The 20,897-nt window shown below is 41.8% G+C and overlaps 1 long non-coding RNA gene across 1 annotated transcript in view; it reads right to left on the bottom strand.

The window, feature by feature from the left end:
* Window positions 1–20,897, bottom strand: part of LOC137482300 (uncharacterized) — a 151,962-nt gene that overhangs the window by 27,048 nt on the left and 104,017 nt on the right. The gene's annotated exons all lie outside the window — the stretch shown is intronic.

Raw genomic sequence — 20,897 nt, forward strand, 5'->3', positions numbered from 1 at the left:
TGACAAATGAGACTAATTCATTAGTAATTAAAAAGTAGAGCATTGTAAACGCTCATCTTCTTGGCACACTGGCAGGGGGAGGGAGGAAAACAGAACAGCTTTGGAGAATGGGGTTGGCAGATGTGGATATGTTTGCTCACGTGAGAAAGGTGAAATTCTCAGAGGTTCCTCCTTCCCACGCCCCTGTCCTGCCACCTTCACCCGCAATGCCTGGGCCTCCCAAAGCTCCCGTGGGATTTGCATCCCGTGGCTGCTGACAGGCAGAAGGATTTTCAGGCTGCATCTGTTCCCATCCCTGAAAAGTCAGAGTGGCCGGGAGTTTATCACCTGAACATCACCCTTGTGCCTCTGAGGAACGATACAGGTGCAGGGAACGTTGTAGGGAGCAGGTTTTGAACAGGAAACTCACCTGCTCTAATATGGTAACTGCATTCTGATTTTGATTGGAAAGAACTATCTCAAAACGACGCCTAGACAAGAATAAACCTCTGTTACAGGACACTCTGCCCTACTGACTTGCAGCAAAATCTTCTGTTATTGCTCAGGAAATAACAGCGCCACTTTGAAAACCTCAGCTTCTGGAGTTGTTTTAGGACTTTTTGTTAAGTCATCACTTCTTTCACAGATGTAAAACAAAGTTAGGAAAATTTTAACTCTACAAGTAAAAGGTGTAAAAATTTGAAACAAATTTCTGTAAAAAAGTTAGCACATTGATGTTATTATTATTTGCAGTTGGTAATTTTGCATTTCACTGGATTTACATTCAAAATAGTTGGCTTCACCTTTCACCCTTCCTCTCACATTCAGTATTTTCCTGTCTCAAGATGTACTGTAATATTTAATTTGGATTTTCTGTGCCAGACTTGTATTTCTACTAATACTATGCTTTCAAGTTTCTTTCCCAATGTATAATTTTTGCTTATGCTGACTGAGACAATAATTAAAGTATGCTGGTTCTTACAAGGAAGAAAGAGAATTCTCAGTCCTAACTGGAGGCAGAGGTGCTGTATTAGGCTGTGGTCAAGAGAAATCCTTTGGACAGCAGTGTTGAAAGCGTATCCAGGATAAGAGTTCTGCTCTACAGCAATTTCTGAGTGCACCAGGCAGCTGTCCTTGCTCATCACCACTATCCTTAGCTACCTCTCTGAAGATTTCCAATGACCAACTCCTGCTTCAGGAATGTCTTGCCAAGACTCAGGCTTCTGGTTTAGCAAAATCTCTATTGTCCCCGAGCTTCTCCCTGCTGCTTTGATGCCATAAATGCCATCTGCAGATGCTGAGATACAGAAGTGATGCACAGGGCATGCTGAGCTGTGCATTTCCCCCCTTTCAGAGGAATGGGACACATGCCCAGGTGAATGAGGCACTTGGCCTGCCCAGGACAGCCCCTGGCCTTTCCTGTCTCCCCCACAGGATCTGCTCTGCTCTCTCGAGCTCCTCTGGGACTCTGGGGACCACAAGGGCCTTGGGTTCTTTCACCCAGAGACCACTCCCCCACCCCAGTATCACAGCTGGCAGGAGCAGTGCCCCACAGTGGGGCCAAGGTTGGACCCAGCCACGTCCAGGCTCCTTCCCAAGGATTTTAGAAAACCACAGGGTCCTTTCTGCACCTGGAGCCTTTTAACAAACTTTGTCTGGAGCTCCCCCTCCACCCACCACACAAATAGAACACCCTTCGATTATGGTGTTAAGTTCATTGTTAGCCATGCAAATCCAAACTCAACAAAATCCCCGTTTTTTAAATTATTAATTAGCAAACGACAACATAAGTGGTTTTGTATTGAGCATAAACCTCTGAAATCAATGAAGCTGTTTTACATGAAAGAAATGTATTATTTTAAACACCTTAATAGTATCAGGAGACTTGCACCAACATTAATTCAGGCAGAGAACATACTCAAAAATACAGCTCTCATTGGGTACAAGGTTCATTAATACTTTGTAATAAATATGATGTGCTGAGATAAGCATCCAAGCTCACCAATTTTTGGTCTTTTCTGAATTTTTCTCAGCTATAATTAACCCAGCAGCAGATCAGGGCCCTTCTAGGGCAGAGGTCTGTGAACTCTGTGTTTCCACCTTGAGTGCAGCTATTGTCTGGGCAAAGAGAACACTGTAACAGCCAGTTTGAAACCTCAGTTATTGGGGCTTGATCCTGAAATTGGCTTAATATTTTAAGGAGATGAGCAGAATGGGGTCAGTTGATGCTGCTAATTTAGTGTCACATCATCACACGTTGGAGAATTGTGTTCATTGTGTGAAGACAATGATCAATTCTGCAATAAACTGCTGTTCTGCTGGGCTTGGGGACTGGAACACTTAGGAGGTATGAAACACTGATCAGGAATCCCACTCCCCATAAAAAATCAGTTTCAAACACAGCACAGAGTCATCTGTGCTGGGGGTGGATTTGCTTCTCTGGGCCAGGGGTGATCTCTGTGTCCAGACATGCTGAGAGGAATTTGCATTGTAAAGTCACTTCCTCCTGCAAGGTCTGGAACATCTTAAAAGCAAATCAGCACCTAAGCCATTTCCTGAGGAACACCTCACACTGTGCTTGGAGCCACTCTGTTGCCGTATTTCCCCTTCTTTGCTTATGCCCCAAAAACAAAAGCAGATCAACAGCATGGGGCGTGTCCCACACAGGTGCAAAAGAGAGATGTGGCCATGAAATAACCATCAGTCAGCTGTGAAAATAAAACACCTCCAAAAGACCCTGCAAGACAAGCTATGGAGCCTTGCAGCAGAATCAGGGGCTGAAATCAGACTCCAAATGCAATTTCAGAGAACCAAAGTCTACCCCAAAATGACCTAAAATGCCTGAAACCATAAACAAAACCCAGTTCACAGTAACACAGGTTCTTACTCTTCCTATTATGGACTCCATCAAAGGAAATTAAAAGCTTCCAAATGCTTTTTCCAGATTCCAATGGAATATTTAATTGTTTAGAAGGAAGCAGTTTTGCATTGCAATAATAGCTGGCATAAAATAATTCAAGCCAGAAATGGCAACAGGATCTTCCTGGGGAAAAGTCTGTACCTTTGGAGTACACTTCCCTTCAGCACAACAAAAGCCCAGATGTGGGACCTTCAAACACAGTGCATTATTGTCTCAGGGCAAACGACAAGCTTATTCATAGTTTCTCTGAGTTTTTGTTAACAGGATAAAAAACCTTTCTCGTTTTGACCTCAAATTTCTTGTGCTTGCTGCATATTCTTCTGGCTCCTGTTTTGAATATTTATATTATTCTGAGTAATTGCATGCTGGCAGTTTTCATAATCACTAATTGCACTAGATGACTCTTGTGATCACAAATAAAACATTTGGGAGGGAATAAATGAATGGAACCATCCTCAGAATCAATAACTGCTGAAGTCTTCCTACATACAGATAAATCTTTTTTTTTTTTTTGTGCACAGAATAAGTTATCTAATATTTTCATCTTCATTGTTGATGCAGAAGCAAACTTTTTTGTTCATTCTTGAATTTAGCATTGTGTCAGATTTCTCAGTGTCTCTCATGTACCACAATTTGAGCTGGCAGAGAAAAGAATCCATTACTGTTGGATCCAGCCCTGTCTCTGGATAATGGAAACTTATAAAATAAATTAAAGGGATTGAAAATAAAACAGTACACAGAAAAATAAAAAATAAAAGGACAACAGCACCACTTTTCTTTGGTGGTGTTAGTATTGAAATGATTCTTAATTCAATTAGTATAGATTACAAGTTTGTTGATTTGCTAAAGAGAGCTCTCCAGGGCATGAAAATATTTATATAATGATTGTAACAACAAACAAAATTCATAAACAAAAATAATTTAAATTATAACGGAACATTTATTATGCTTTAAAATATAAATCAGAAATGTCAGAAGGAAAATCCCTTAAGGAAACATCTCCAGTGCAAACAAAACCTCCAGCCCCAGGCAGCCTGAGCTTTGCCCGGTGAAGATGCCTGAAGGACAATGCTCATTCTGCAGTGCCCAGCCTCACAGCTCTGCCTCCTGCTGCCCCAGCCCAGCTGCACCTTCATGGCCACTGCAGGAACGGAATTGGCTTTGCAGCTTCCCCCGGCGCCTGACAGAGGAGCAGGGCTCCCCAAAGCCAGGGCCTGGCCGTGCAGGGGATGCACCGCTCTCGGTGTGCGGGCATGGAAAGGCACCGGCCCGCTCACCTCCGCAGCCCCACCAGAAATGAAGGAGCAGCTGGGAATACTGTGTGACCTCATCTTTAACGCTCCCTCTGGTCCAAGTGACTGCCACCTGATGAGCTCGGTCATTTCTGGTGGCCCATGGTCATTAGCGACAGCAAAGGGGGAAGGGGCAGGCTCTCCTCACCCTCAGATGACCAAGGGCAGGTCCAGGATTGCTCCTGGCGCTCATGAACGTGATCACCTGCAGGCAATCAGGACGTTCACTTCACATCCACGCTCCTGATCCAAATCAAAATGCAAATGTGAGCTCGCTCATCTGCCACCCGGAGTCATAAACATCCCCACGATTCCCCGTCTGCAGCAGCAATGATCTGCAATTAACAAATGAGAGCAAAGTGCAGAATCATTTTCTCCCGGGTATTTCTGCACGGGTTTCACTGCCACACACCCTCCCCTCATCTCACACCAAGACCTACATGCTCCATCATGGTATATTTAGTGACACATGGACGAAATGCAAATGTGAAATTTCAAGTTATATAAATTAAATTATTATCTCCTCCTCAGCAGTGTGATCTGAATCTGGGAGAAGCTAAAGCTCCCGTCAAGTACAAAAATAAGAGATCTGTTTCAAGATGTCTTCAGCAGCTGCAGCTTCCATTTGGATAACAAAGCACCTACTACAAATAAATAAGTGTGCAATTGCCACAGAGTTCCAAATGTACAGAGCTCTTCTAGAAACCTGTGACTGCAGTTAATGTTCCCTAGGCATGTTTAGCCCAGCCACCCAAACTAACTGTGACTTCTGCAGAGGTCTGGGAATTACACCAGTTATCCAGTGGATAATGAAAATTAAAATTAAGCAAAAAAAATTTCCACAGAGTTAGGTTGAGACAGACTGGAATTTATAAGAAAATGATTAGAAATGATTAAACAATGGAGCTTAGCTTTAAATGGTGTGAAATTACTTCAGGACCAGCAGAACTTCATTACTTTCTCTGTTTGTGCATAATGGATTTTTTTGAGTATAATTTCTCTCTTGAAAAGCTCCATAACATTAAAATGTTTTTGATTAACTAGTCAAGAAGCAAAGCAAACAACAGACATTTTTATATACTGGTATCCAAATAACTCAGGAGAATAACTGGGAACACAATGAAAACTAAACGGAGCCAGAAATGCCTTGTAAATATTACAGTAGATACTTCTGCCAAAATATTGTCAACTAGTACAGATTGCACAGTGCCATAATTACAGTAGATGACATAAAATTATTATAAATTAACAGGTTATGGTACAAAGTCATGCATTATGTATTTTTATTGAGCATCTACACAAGCGTGTGAAGAACTGTGAAATAGTGCAAAAAGTGATTGATCTAAACTTTCTCTACAACACAAATTACAAACTCATTTTTCTCACAAGGTTTAAACTCAACACATGCTCTTAGGCAAGAATTGTTGGACCTGGGGAGAAATGTGTTAAAGCCTAGAATGCCATTTCTGTAGCTCCATACATACATTTTCGTGACCATAAGGCACAGCCCTAACTCCCATTTCAGTGCTGGCAGTGAGGATTATTTGCTGTAGGTGAGCACACACATCTGGGCCATGTGTGTGCATCCATGTGAGAAGCACATTTGTGGCCAGCTGAAACTGATCTCAGTCAGAGCAACCAATTTTAAACTCAGTTCTCCTAAATTTGCTGTCACTTCTGTGAACCAGGCAGGACCAGAACGGTGCATTAAGTGCTCTGAGTTTCCAGAATCAAATCTTAGGCCAGCAGAGGCACTCCTAGGAATTAACTGGGCTGTATTTCTCTTTGTCTCAGGTGACGGACTCTTGCAAGGAAGGTTTTACATCAAGACAGACACTGCTTTCCTTTAAAGAATCTCTATATTTTGGCAATGCTTGAGAACATATTTTGGATCAAGCCAAGACACAAAAAAGCCAGTTGTTTATTTTGCAGTTTAACATGGCCTTAATCTATTTTCTACTTGCAAACATTCACCATTTCTGGTCAACCTCACATCTAAAAATAACTTTGCTTTAATTCTGTTAGAGTGAATTCAGTCTCTGATTAATCTATTAGCGATATTATTAATATAACTTTGATTTATGAGATATAAATACATCTGTTATATATCAGTCAGTAAATTTATCTAACAGAAGTTATCTTGCAGAGGAAATGTGCCTTTCCCCAAGGAGCACTCGTGCACAGTCACAGTAGTTGTTACATTTAGGAAACAAATCTGTCTGTGACTTGCCATTTCCTTCCTGCATCAGTCTGGTTTATTAGGGATTAGAAAAGGTCCTGTGTGCCACGGCACACACACATGGCAAGAACCTGCCCTGCACAGAGCCCACAGCACCCCAGATCTGCTAAAGGAGACACCTGGGGAAAGCTGCAGCGGGAGATTTCCCAGGGAACCATCAGAGTCTCATCATGGACAAAAACCCCAACTCGTAAATGCAAATTATTCAGAGATTTTGGAAGTGTTGCAATTGCCTGCTGCCGTTTTTGTCACCCAGGCCCAGGAAGGTTTTGCTTCATCTTGGCCAAACAGCAGATTATTATTGCAAAGAACAGATAAATGAACAATCATAGCAGGTGATGAATAGCAAAACCAGAGTTAAGAGAGCAGCTGCAGACAGGCTCCTGTCACAGGACATAATTCCAGTTCACAGAACATTTTGCCATAATCCTATTCCATTTATCAGCAGCAGTAGTCACTACATGGAAAAAACACAGATTTCCTACCTACAAGAAATGAAGGTTGTTTGCTCATTTTCATGGAACATGACACTGCAGAGAGGAATTAGTGGCACAACACACTTTGGAGAAGTGAAAATCCTACTACACAAAACCCAGCTCCTGTGACACAAAAACATTCATACAAATAAGTCCCTGATGATCTGTTACCACGTACAATCATAATTTATAGAACATGAGAACAGAAAAAAACTCAGAAAACCTCCTTCTACTTAAACTCAATCTCTATTTTTCAAGCTGCTCGCATGACTCCAGATTACCATAACCAAACAGGAGCTTAAAAATCATATACCTAAAAAAAAAAATAGCTAAAACTCTTTAATTTCACACCTCTGTTTTACCAAATAGTTCCACAAAAGATCTTGGCAGAGCACATACAGAAGTACTCACCTATTTGTGTTTTATTCCTTCCCAAATGTCCTTAGGCTGAAATGGCAGCAGTTCCTTCTAAGTGAGGGTGTTTGTGAACTGACTCTGTTCTGGCCACTTAAACAGCCCCTGAAATCCCTGATTTTGGGAGGACCAGAGACATGCTTTTCCTTGCCACGGGAGTTTCTACAATCAGTTTTTAGGCAGCCAACCCAGCCTCCAGGAACTCCAACCTTTCCCCCTGCTCAGTGAACTCCCTGAAGCAGGCAGGAGAATTTACAGCTGGGAGGTGCCAGGAGAAGGGGAACCCAACACTGGAACACAGCACGGCTTCTGGGGTAGCTCGAGTTTCAGCAGGGGAAGCCCAGCCAGCAACCTCTGCACTGATTGTCACAAACAGAACACGGTATGTGAGGAGATGGAAAGGAAGGAACACCAAGGAGCTCTCCAGTTTGCATTACAACTCAGCACCATTTTCTTCTCATGATTTTTTCCTTAGTGTTTGATTTCTTTTCTGATGACAGAGTAATGCACACTGACACCTTCTCATTTCCACATCATCAGAAGTTCTATAAAGGCTCACACTGAAATCTCACTGCAATAATCACAGAGGAATCAAATTAACATCCTAATGAATTCTCCATGGACTTATGCCCTTCTGTGTTTTCCCCATTCTAATCTCCTGCAATAATGGCACCTTAACTGGGTCCCCACAGATTCCTACCAAAATTATTATGAACCAGTTCACGTGACAGCTACACTGCATTTATCTGAGCAGAGATTAAGAGGCATTGGAAAAGAAGAGATTCTAAAAAGGAACTGCTAGATACAGTTATAATATCTGCTTTGCTGTTCTGGGGTTTCTTTTTCCCACACTATTCCCAAAGAAGTCGGTCTGAGCAAAGCGACCTGGAAGCCCCCTCCAAAATTCTTATTAGAAAATATTCATCTGGAAAACTGTCAAGCCCTGCAGCACAAAAGCATGTGCCAGAACTGCTGCAGAGAGAAGACACTGCATTTCCTGGCCACACAGGGTTCTCACAGCCAGTGGCATTATTTGTGAAGAAATGCAAACTCTTCGACCTCGCCAGCCCATTTCTGTGGTCACGGGGGCTGCTCAAGCACCACTGGATTGTAAAGAGCATTGCACTCAAAGTATTCAAAGTTTAAAAAAAACTCTGCTGATATAAGGCTGAAAAAAGTCTTGTTTTAATGATAACACCTGAAAATGTCCTACTTCATGGGATAAATCTGTGGAACTCTCCTGCCCGGAAACTCCTAAGCCACAACACACCAAATCCTACAGAACACGAATGCAACAGCAAATCCCCAAATGTGCTGATGCTTTTTGGCCCTAAGTGTTATTTGTAGAGACATTCTTCACATAAATATTTAATTTTACTGTCTATACACACAGCTTTTAGCATACTGATTGTCTTAATGTCAGCTCAGGCCTCTAGGTGCTTTGCAATGCGAGCCACAGATGCAGTGAAAGCTGGAAAAATATTTATTATGAATAATTTGTGGCAAGTTTTACAATTTGTTTTGAAACCAACTGTTCCCAAAGACTCACAATTCAGAACTGTTTGACAAACAGTGAAATAATATCAGTGAATAAGTCCCTGGACATTATTTCAGTGTTGGCTGAGACCAGCACCAGTTTGGAGAGTGGTTGGGGCAGAGGACAGGAGGTAAGGAAAACAATTCTTCCTGCTTTTGGTGCAGGAGATATTTCAAAGTGATCTTCCCTTTCTTTACTCTGTTTCCTTGAAAAAAGAAAAAAAATTCCTTTCTTCTCTCTTCTTTCTGTTTAGTAAAAAGCAAGCTAAATTCAGGGCAAGGGTTAGAAGGAGTTAAGGGTTCATTCACCTTTAACTTAATGAGTGAAGATGCTTAATTATTACAGGTAACACAGCTCTTGGCCTAAACTTATTTCTGCTTTCTGTTGCCATATTTTAGTAGAAATTCTTTAAGATAACATTAAAAATACCTTGGTGCCTCTTGCTCCTCAAACACAAAATCCAATCTCTGTGTCCACAGCAGCTCTTTTTGTGCAGCTATAATTATGCAACTGGGATGGCACCAACACAATTTTATCAGTTTAGCTGAAGGGTAGACAAAGAAAATCATAGAACACAGATAGAAAGGCTCTGCTGTGGTTTGAGTATTTTGCTTGTTTTCAATATATATTTGTAATTTCTTTTGGGTTACAGGTTTAAAGGAAATGTGAGAGCACCACTGTCCACAGGCTTGCTGGGGTGTAAAACTTGCCTCTGTGAGATTTGTTGCTGTATCACAGGAACTGAGCTCTGCTGAAACGTCAGCAATATTGCCATGATTAATAAAATGTCTGAATTCAATCAGATTTGCAACTGGAAAAGGCAGAACTGTTTCCAGCCTTGGAACATTCACTGTGCTATCACTGCTGCTAATGCTGCTAAGTCCCATTTATAAAACAAAATTTGTTTGTTTCTTTAATGAACATATGGGAATTTAATTATAACAAAGCTGATGCACACAAAAATTTTCAAAGAGCATTACATATACAGTAGGAAATATACTCAGTTTCAGTTCCCCAGTTCTGCATACAGTGACATCAGATGAATTTGTATTCCATTTCTAAACTGAGACATATGCATCACAATTTCTTGTAATCAAGATATATAAAGGTTACAGCCATCTGCTTCTCAGACTGCCTTGCTAAGTTACAAGACAAACCCAAGTTTCGAATTTTCATTGCATTTAAAGGGCTGATTTATTGATATTTGGAAAAAAAAATAATAACCCACCCCAAAAACAACAAAGGTCAAATCAATAGGTAAGAACAGCTATAATGGTGTTTGTGGTAAAGTGAACACAGGACTGATAAGGTTGTAAAGTTCAGTACTTGAATATTCTCGTTACACTTGTATTCCTGGGAAAGCTTTTTCCTGCTGTGGAATTGGCTCAGCACTGCTCTTAACCTCACTAAGACCCAATTCAAGAAAACAAAGCAAAGCAAGTCCGCAGCAAAAGCACAGAAAAAGAACTATTAAAAAAAGAACTATTAAAATGAACCCCCTTCTCTGAAGAACCAGTTAAAAGGAGAGCAAACTGATGTAAATCATTAACTGGGGTCATGCAGAATCAGCTCTCTCGTTAAAAAGTGGCAATTAAGAAAACAGAAAATGCCACATGAAAGGCAACCTGCGTTCCTCCCTTTGCAAAGTGCTCCCATGATATACTTTTTAAAGAATAATTACATAATTGGCCCATATGCTGCATGGAATACAATTGGATCTTGATTTTGCCTCTGATTCCTGATTGCTGCCACACTTAACGCTGGCAGCTCAGTGATTGAAATGTTCCTCAGACAGACAGAACACAAATGTGTACTTCTCTGAGTAACACATTTTGTTGCTAATTATTTGCCTTATGTCAGTTGATAATTTAGGATATACAGAGGACACATTTCCCAATTAATCTCTCAGAGCCCTGAAGCGTGATTTTCTCTTGTATATAACAGCTGGCATTTTCAACCACAGAAACCTAAAGCAGGAATGCAAAATCCCTCCAAGATACCTTGAAAAGAGTAATACTGAACATTGAAACTCCCGTTACTAAACCCAAATCACTTCCAGCCCAAATAACGCAATTTTAGATTAATGAAAGGGATGGACCAACAAGGAATGAGCACTCCCTTCTCAAGAGCAGTGGAATTTGTGCTTTGAGAGAATCACATCACTGATGCTGAAGTGTTTTACAAACCTGAACGGTTTCCAGCTACAACAGGCATAATATCCATGATGGCCAGAAATAAGATTTTTAAAGCGCTAAGTAGTCACACCTCTAAAAAGTGGGTACTTTTGTTATTTGCTGCTAAAACTGGTGAAGAGGGATGAGAAAAACTATGGGGTGTGAACAGGATTTATGCAGCTTTCTCTAAGCAAAACTCAGCCAATTTCCTTGTCTGTAAGCAGTCATTTTTGCTACATCTAGCCAGGTTTTACCTCTAAGTGTCAATTTGACGTAGCCAATCTGAAAATGGATTTTATCAGCTTCATAATAGAATTTCTAGTCGGGGCAGAAGGGTGTACACACATTTTCACTTCCTACAGATGAGTCTGAAACACTGAATTTCAGATTTTGTGTCCCTTTACTTCGGGCCAACACCATGATTCTGAGTTTTCTACGTCTCCCCTGAGTGTATCAGACTCACAGTTCTTTTAAGGTGTCTCAGCCTTTCCTGCGGAACGTGGCCACTTTCCCAAGTAGCTCACAGTGCATGGGACAGGGATGTTGTGCCTCAGGGACAAACCAAGGCTTGTGCTCCTCGTGGGAGATGGGAAAGAGCAGATGCAGGGACAGAGGGAGCATCCAAACTCCTGCACCCGTGCCTGAGGAACCTTGGCTCATGCCATTGCAATACTGATACTCTTCCCCTTTTTACAGGTAGAAAAATAGTTGTGGGAAGACATTTGCATGGCCCTTGATTTAAAAAAAAAACAACATTTCTCTGCCTCAGTTTACACCTTAGAATCTAAATTTGATGCTCAAATACTCTACATGTGTCTCAAAGTCTTCAAAGGCAGATCCAGCCTATCGGGGTGCTGCCAACGCTGAAATTTCAGGAGACAGACAGTTTAGTTTTATCTCAGATTATTTGTTTGTTTCCCATCTCCTGTTTTAAAGACTGGCAACCTGACCTTTTTAAAAAAAAAAAAAAATTAATTTATTCTGTTGCTATGGTGACAGCTCATCGGGTCAATCAGCAACAGAAGAGGAAGGAACACCTTCCTGTAAGCAACTGCAGAAAGGCAGCATTCTGTAGGTGCAACAATTAAGAAATTGGAGTAGTTTTGAGGAGATTAATATGTACCCTCACAGTAAGAAGTCCAAATGATGTTTTACTCCCTACAACATTTATTTCTGTCATCAGAGTGCACGTGGGTAAGGAAATGCAATCATCTAAACCAAGCGTTTGGATGCACGTTCTCTCCCAGCCCTGGGGAGAGGAGACTGCTGTGGTGGAGATGGGACAGAACAGAGGAAATTTTAAATTGCTTTTGCTCCACTTCTATCTCATTTTAGTAGGTGGAATGCCTGGAACTTCAGAAAAATAGTGGGATGGGTGCTAAACTGAGCAAGCTGTGAACAGCAAGGAGAAGTCTTTCCATGAATGGCCCCATTGATGAAGAGCTCCAGAGCAAGCCTGAATTGGAAACCCCATTTCCCCCAGAAATGGGCCAGGCCCAGCAAGGGCAGAGCTTTGGTTTGAGCACTGTATTGCCATGGGCAGGCTGAACTCTCTCCCTCCTGCCCAACACTTCATTTCACTGCCATCCACTTTTCACTCCATTATTTTAGATCAGGGGAAGACGCAGCACCATTGAACTCGGCCAACAGCTCTCAACCCTTCAGCAGATTTTCTCCACTGGATCACTTACTTTTAGTACTCACCATTAAACGAAATCTAGCAAAATATTGAATAAAAGTTGAATACTTTTTTTTTTTTGAGACCCAAGTTTTGCACTTCTCTTATGACCTTAAGTTTCATGTGTTTTTCCTTATATTTAAGTATTTTACCATGCTTATTCTTGCAGATATCCTGAAGAAATAATCTTACTATTGTTTGCACTATTCTTTATGCTCATCCACTAATCATTTTCTTTTGCTTTATTAATTCAATTTAATTAAACTGAGTTACAATATCATTACTCTAACAATTTCTGAAACATTTCAAATTTCTCTGTCAAATGATTCCTTATATATTACATGGATACTTAAAATAGTTAAAATCTTAATGCATTTTAACGTTCCCTCAACATCAGCTGCTCCACAATCAAACTTTTGTTTCTTTCTTTATTCTTAACATGCCTGTTCAGATAATATTGTTATCACTAGTTCCTACATGCTCCTTTATTTATGAGACTTGTCTTTTTTACATGATTAGCTCTCAGATAGCCATGGATTGTTCCACAAATTCTCTCACTAAGCAATGCAGTATTGTCATCCAAAAATATATCTGAAATAATACAGTTATCACAATCAAAATCTCCAGAATAAAATTCCCCCACGATCAAAGTTCTGGCTCTCTTGTAGAATTTTTTCTTCTAAATCAGCAATGCATTTTGCTATCTGCTTTCCCTAACTGCCCTCCAGGGTTTAAAAACTGGATTGCTTTATTGTTCTTATCTATGAGAGCCTTCTGATGTATCAGCCAAAATACAGACTGATTTCACTGCAACTGCCCCATGCCATCTCACACCAGCATCAAAACATTCCTTTGCTTCTTCTTGTTCATCCCACACCAAATTTTATGGTTTTCAATGTTAAATTTTTGGTGATTTTTCTTCCTGGACAAGCTCTGATTTCTATTTAGCAGACTGCATTTCGTCTCTAGACAAAACGAGGTGATTTTTCTCTTCATTTTTTTCATTCACTCTAATGGGGTAAGCATTAAGGTTGGGCTGTATCTTTATTTTTCCTTCACATCTAGCCTAGAACTGTGCGCTACATTACTCACATCAGCCAGCTGTGTCCCCTCAGGACCCCTGGGTGGCTCTGATCAGCAGTGTCACCAATGTCCCTTCCCACAGGAATGCCAAATCCCTGAAACCCTGAGCCAGCAGGGTCATCTCCATCCTGTGCCACCGGGGAAGGACTCCAGGCAGAGACTGGGATGAGGATGGGGATGGGGATGAGGATGAAGGCACTGCCAGGGGCTCTGTGAAAACTGCAGCTATTGGAGCAGTGGAGGGCATGAAAGGGCCACAACTGCTCCAAGATGCACATCCAGGAACAGCAGCACTTTGATTCCACTGCATGGTGGGCACGGAATTCCTGTGCTGGAGGCTGATGGAAACAGCACAAATGGTGAAAACTCCAACTGCTGTTTCAGCTCCCAGCTCACACAAACCAGATGATCTCAGCACAGGGATTGTGCTACAGCTCCAGATGTTAAGAATTGTCTTTGCTGCTGGTTTTCATCACAAAATGTGCCCATTCAAGCCTTTTGTGGGGTGAGGAAAACCCCTGGGTGATTGAGAGCTCATCCCTCTTGCAAGCAAATGGAACTGCTGAAACGTGGGATATACAAAGGTACCAGCCCCTCGTTTGAGCCTTGTCCCCACCAAATCCTGCTCGTGATTCATTTCCACCATCAACATTAACATGCCCAGCAGAGCCAAATCCCACTGAAATATCATCCCATGTACTTTGGTTTGCTCCTGCAAAATGCTTCAGCTGTAGGGAGACAAGAACTTGTGCACCCAAGTACATTAATTTTTAAAGGGATGTCTGAGGGATGGCAGGATTTGGGCTTGGTTTATTTTTGAAAAGCAGCTGTGCTGCAAAATCCAAGACCAAAATCTTGAAGATGAATATCCAGAGAGCACAAAACTGTGTGACAGTGGAAGAAGCCAAGCAAGGACAGACGATAGAATTTTCTATTGACTCCCAGTATGAAGAATCAACTTTTTCACCTTATCTGCTGTGAAATTAATCAGATTTTCACATTATGGTAGTACAAAGAGCTACCACCTGTGTAATTTCCTGAGCTCACTGGATTTTCTTTTGTCTGGCACCTCCTGCGCTGCCCAGTGTCATTCCTGTTTTGTTCATAGGCTTTGACAGTGTGAGTACATTTTCTCTCCAGAGCAGACAGCCCCCAGCTGTAGCTTTCCACATTGTGAAGCTGACACTACACAAATCAAGATGTGCCTTAAACTTGTCCTTGAAGTGCTTCACTTCTCTCCTGACCCCTCAGCTATTCACTACAATTTTATACCAAACGAAAAGAGGGGATTCTAGCACCTTCCCAGTGTGCACAACCCACAAATAAATCAAAATAGATGAATCGACAGGAGAACGTGTACAATAATATTTAATCACACCCTCAGAATTCAGCTGTCAAAATCTTTCCCTGCAAATATTCAGGTATATAAGGCGAGTAAACATAGAAATACCAGAGATCTTGATGCAATAACTAGATATTCTTCAAAATTTTCCAACTGCATAGAGAAGCAGCAGCTAAAGAGGATTTTGTAGAAAGTTCCTTCTGTTTGAAGTTCCTTGATTCTCATTCTAGATACTTTTATTTCACCAGGCAGTAGTTGTGGAGTAGTTTTTACCATTGATCATTATCTGACACAGCAGGCTGCTGAGGAAGAAGTTAAACTAACTACAACTAATGAGCAGTAAAACTCCCCAGAGCAGGTCCAGTAGTGGGCAATGTCTAAATATTGTGGTTAAAAGTTTACAAAGCTCCAACCAGAGCCATTATCCAGGCAGTATCCCATCCAACTGATAAAAAGAGAGCATTTCACCCTGTGTCGAAATGCATATCCACTACATGAATTAATTCTGGACAGAAGAAAATAAATAATAGGAATTTTACAAAGGGTCCTCACTTTTACTTGATATACTTCTTTCCACCCATAGTAAATGTAATACCTTCCTTCTTTAGACAAAATTACAGTTTCCTGTATTAAATGAACGATTTAAGAGCAATTGAAGACACTGATGAATGTTTCCATGTACTTTCAATCTATGTGAAACTTTCTAAATTGAAGGTTATTTCCCCTTTTTTGGTACTTTTTTTCCCCCTAGTTCTTCACCATTTCATCTGTTTGTCAAATGTGTTTTGGATCTTACTATTTCCTTCCTTTCCAACGAAAATGTAATTAATTCCTGCAGGACTCAATTAAGATTTTTGAGTGCAAATCATGCTGCAGGAGTGAGACGAGGAGGGCTGGAGCAGTGCCCAGCTCGTGGTGATCTGCAGGGTCTCTGCTCCACCTCTGAGACCACAAACACCCTGCAGAGAGGAGTGGCTGCTCCAAAAGCTCAGTGCCCATCCCTCACAATGTGTCCAGGGCGATTCTTGGCTGGCTGAACACAATGGAAGTGTTCTTGTGGTGCCCCATGGCTTTTGGGGAGCTCGGTGCTGCCACGGGGGTGCCCTGTGACCTCAGGAAACTGCCCTGGGATGACCAAATTTGCCTGGAACGCTCTCAACATCAGCACAGCGAGGGCTTGGCTTGGCTTTTCCCCTTCTGGCACTCTGAGCCCAGCTGGCTGTGCTGACCAGGGAGTGTGGCAAGGCACAAATGTCCTGTGGGGGTGACAGGTACCAGCCTGAGGCGTTGACATCCTCAGGAGAACACCACAATTTCCTTTTTCAACAGCATCCTCTGGAGTTCCCACTCCTGCTTAGGCAGCTTCCTTTTCTGCCTTTTCACAGATGAGGTAATTTTAAAGATGTTTATCCAGAAACACTGGGAGGCTCCTGACATCAGGCCAGAGAGACACAACATTTGTTAATTTGCTTTTTCCTGTTGCATAGTAATGGAATTTACAGAAATCTGTCAAAATACAGAGCTAAGTAAATATGACTTTAAATATTAAATCATTAATATTACACAGATGAACATTTTGAGACTTTATAGCATCACAATATTGGAAGAGACAAGGACCATCTTCTGAGAACCAGATAATTAGCAAAAAAGAGCATGATTAAAAGTGGTCCTAAGACAATTTTTTCCTGTACATTTTAAGGAAAACAATCTTGTCAAAGAGAGCTTGGGCTTCTCAAGAGCTTGAGAAGAGTCAAATAAGGGGAATATAAGATGGAAAGACAAAAATGGAACTTTCTGAAAGCTGGGGAAAAGCCTGAATAGACTAGTCTAATCAAAGGAGATAAAATCTTACAGACCAGAGTAGAAATATTTGAGAACTAGATCCAAGATGAAATCCTCAGGCTACATGGGCTCCCATATGATCTGGGTAAGAAAGAGCTGGTTAATTTTCTTGAAAATTGGATTGCAAAAGTTTAACAGCTTGCAGTTGAAGATGACCCACTTTGCGTTGAAAAGGCAGACAAAAAACTTTAAAATGATAAAAGAAGGGGAAAAAAGAGAAAAAGAAAGAAATCCTGAGTAGGAGGCAGGAGGATGCTTGGCCTCTCAGATCAGAGATATGTGGGAAGGATCCTCCTCAAGGCAGCCCATAAGGACAGTCACCTAATCTAATATACTTCATATTTCCTTTCATTTGCCTTTATTTCTTGTTCTTTCTGTCTCACAACAGCAAAGATTCAAAGCAGCCCTGCCAAAGAAAAGTGAGGGGACATTTCCACTTGTGGCTCACAGGAAATTAGATTTCCATCTGATTCCCAGACAAGATTGGGAGGTGCAGGACATGCAGTTCTGTGGCAGAAAATGCACTCCTGCCACAGCATTTCCTGTGCTTCCAAAGACATCCAGAGTTCTGCAGCTCTGCAAGGTTCCCAGCAGAACACATAGTATTCATGAGACTTCACAACTGTGGTTTAAATCTCTTTTAGGAAAATACCTCATTGACTAAAAAATTCCCAGTCAGCTCCAGGTTTGGCTCTTCACCACTGAAAATCAAATGGTATCAAATAACAAGCAACAAACATTACATTTAGAACCTGGTAATGACCACGGGTGTCCTGATTTTTACAAACTTGCACCTGTTCAGCAGCTCTGAAGACAAAGCTGAGACATTTAGTGACCCATATGAGAACTGAAACAAGCACATCACTCTGACCTTACTTTCATCACACAGCATTCAGCAGCCAATTCATTTCTCCTCTATTTCCTTCCAAATTCAATGTCAGTCCTCCCAAATCACACAAACCTCTCAAACCTACAACCTTTCAACAGCTTTTTGAAAGAAGTTCTGCATTCAACACCTGCTGGAATAATGCAAAGAAACTTTTGGGACCGTGGCATGCTGTACTGAAGAACCACACAAATCTGCTATTATAACCTGAATTTCTGCTGCTATTAGAGAGACAGAAAGATAGAACTGCAACTTTTTATGGATAACTCTGGGAATGTCACACTTCAAGGGTTTTCCTCATATCAATTTCCTCATTCATTTCCACTTAGATAAATGAACATGGGATTATGCAACACCTCATAGCTGAACAGCTGCCTCAAAATTTTTAATTAAAAACATTCCAAACATTATGAGTTTCCAAACTCTCCAAACCCAGTTTTTTTTATAGTTCTACCTGTAGTTTGTTGATGTGCTCTAGGTGCCATTCTCAATTGTTATTTGTAGATCATTTTTCCCCCCACGTACCACATGATTCCATTTCTTCAGAGATGGATTGACACTGTCAATTTAAACCACCTTTTATCCCCTGTATTCCATTTTAAGATATGTAATTGACCTACAGTTGGAATAGTCATTGCCCAGATTTCTTTGAAAGCCCTATATAAACATACAGTCTGATTTACCACACGGAGATTCTTATTTAAATGAAACATGTTGTTTCTCACTGTGAATGTAATGAAGGGAAAAAGAGAAGATAATTCAGCTTGAATACATAATTAGAGAGCTACTTCAATGAATTTCGAAAAGATTCTCAGACTTCTTTTGGGCTTTTTTTTTTTTTTTTGTTTTGTTTCTTTTTAAATACTTTTAAAGACTTTTGAAATGGTTAGTTGGAGAACATTGGCCTGCATTGAAAAATATGAAGTGGAATGCATAAACTAAGGAAGACAGCATTTGTGATAACTATTTGAATTTTTGTTTTTACACTGTCAAATCAAGTGTGTTTTAAAGTAGTCTCTTGTGAGTGTATGTAATGAAATAAATTCTATTTCAGCTGGTAATTTTTCAGGTGATTTGCTTGCAGCAAAACAAAATGCTCAGCTAAAAGGATAATAGAAAACCTAACGTGCTATTTCATTTTTAAGAAATGAGTATTGTTATGGTTAGAAATGAGTGATTTCTTTATTGCTGACTGAAAAAATAAGGTAGTGCCCTATTTCTGCTCAGACAATGCTGCATCAGGAACCTCTTGCAATATCACTGCCAGTGTTAAAATCCTGGGCTTTCACCCAGGTCTTTTCTTTACCTTCCAGACTGATATTCCCACTCCACAACATGCAAGAGTCCCAGCTCCATCTACAGCGTGATACAGAGAAAGAATAAAATAACTTTTAAACTGAATAAAGAATAAAATAACTTTTAAACTGCGTAGAACTTCTCAGATGCCTCAGTGCTTGAAAGTGCCACATACCCTTGGGTATGAATTTTTAATCCAGTTCACCAAGATCTCGCCACTCTTCACATCTACTTTTCATGCCATGATATTTTATTTCCTAAATGTTTGACAAAGCTACTTCCTGGATAAAGTTTGGGTCAGAACTACAGGATTACATGTCTTTTTGTTTCTACCTCAGTTTCTGCTCAGATGTATTTGTATTCTGCAGTACCAACACTTTCACACTCCTTCCTGAACTCCCCTAGCAAAGTTGTTCTTCCTCCTAAACCCCCTGCACGAAATGTACTTTCAGTTCAATCACTTAAGGCAAGTTCCTTCAGTGCAAATTAAGCTATCTCTCTCTCGGGGATGATAACTTTGTCCTTTCCACAGAAACACAAAGCAATTTTGGGCTGCACACACCCAGAAGTGCTGTGAGTGCTCACAGCAGGACTGCAGCCCCAGGGGGACCTGAGCTGGGCTGGGAGGAGGGAGCAGCAGATTTGGGGCAGATGTTGGCTGCCTGTCACCACCCCTGGCTGGAGCAGCAGGTTTGGGGCAGATGTTGGCTGCCTGTCACCACCCCTGGCTGGAGCAGCAGGTTTGGGGCAGATGTTGGCTGCCTGTCACCACCCCTGGCTGGAGCAGCAGGTTTGGGGCAGATGTTGGCTGCCTGTCACCACCCCTGGCTGGGGCAGCAGGTTTGGGGCAGATGTTGGCTGCCTGTCACCACCCCTGGCTGGAGCAGCAGGTTTGGGGCAGATGTTGGCTGCCTGTCACCACCCCTGGCTGGGGCAGCAGGTTTGGGGCAGATGTTGGCTGCCTGTCACCACCCCTGGCTGGGGCAGCAGGTTTGGGGCAGATGTTGGCTGCCTGTCACCACCCCTGGCTGGAGCAGCAGGTTTGGGGCAGCTTTGGCCCCTTCTGCCTGCCACCATCCCTGGGTGGAGCTGGGCTGCTGGGGAGCAGCTGAGGCAGTTCCAGAGCAGCTGCTCTCCTTGTTCCTTTGCTGTGTTATCAACCAGGACACAGAGAGCTCCTAGAGCCACAACTGGAGGCACTTTTGGCTGCCCTGTGCCACTGCTTCCTGCCCATCTCCTCACCCCAGCATCAGCATCCATCCTCCCCCATGCTGGGTTTGCTTCCAGCCAACCCTGGAGCACCTTAGACATTCCTGAAGAGCACAACATAGGCACTGAAAACCCCCCCAAAAACAATGCAGCACAGAAAACCAGCACAGAATGTAAAAAGCAACAAAACCCAAGGGAGGGCCGGGGGGTCTGGGCAGCCAGCAGCAGCACAGCTGAGCAGTCCCTGGCACTCTGCACCTCTCACACACTGCCCTGGGTCACAGTGTTTCCTTTCTGGCACTGCTGGAAGGACTTTGAGCCTTGTCATTTGGACACAAAATACAGGCAGCAGTGAATACACGTGAGCATCACAAATTATCCAAAAGGAAACTTTTGAAAAATGCAAACTTTTTTTTTTTTTTTTAATTTCTGCTTATGCTCTAAGACTGCTGTGACAAACATCAGCAAGCCAGAGTCATCCACTGTCCTACAGCACACAGCACAGACAGAAGAATGTGAAAACTGCAAGT

Source organism: Anomalospiza imberbis, chromosome 14 (assembly GCF_031753505.1).
Source record: "Anomalospiza imberbis isolate Cuckoo-Finch-1a 21T00152 chromosome 14, ASM3175350v1, whole genome shotgun sequence".
Taxonomy (NCBI): domain Eukaryota; kingdom Metazoa; phylum Chordata; class Aves; order Passeriformes; family Viduidae; genus Anomalospiza; species Anomalospiza imberbis.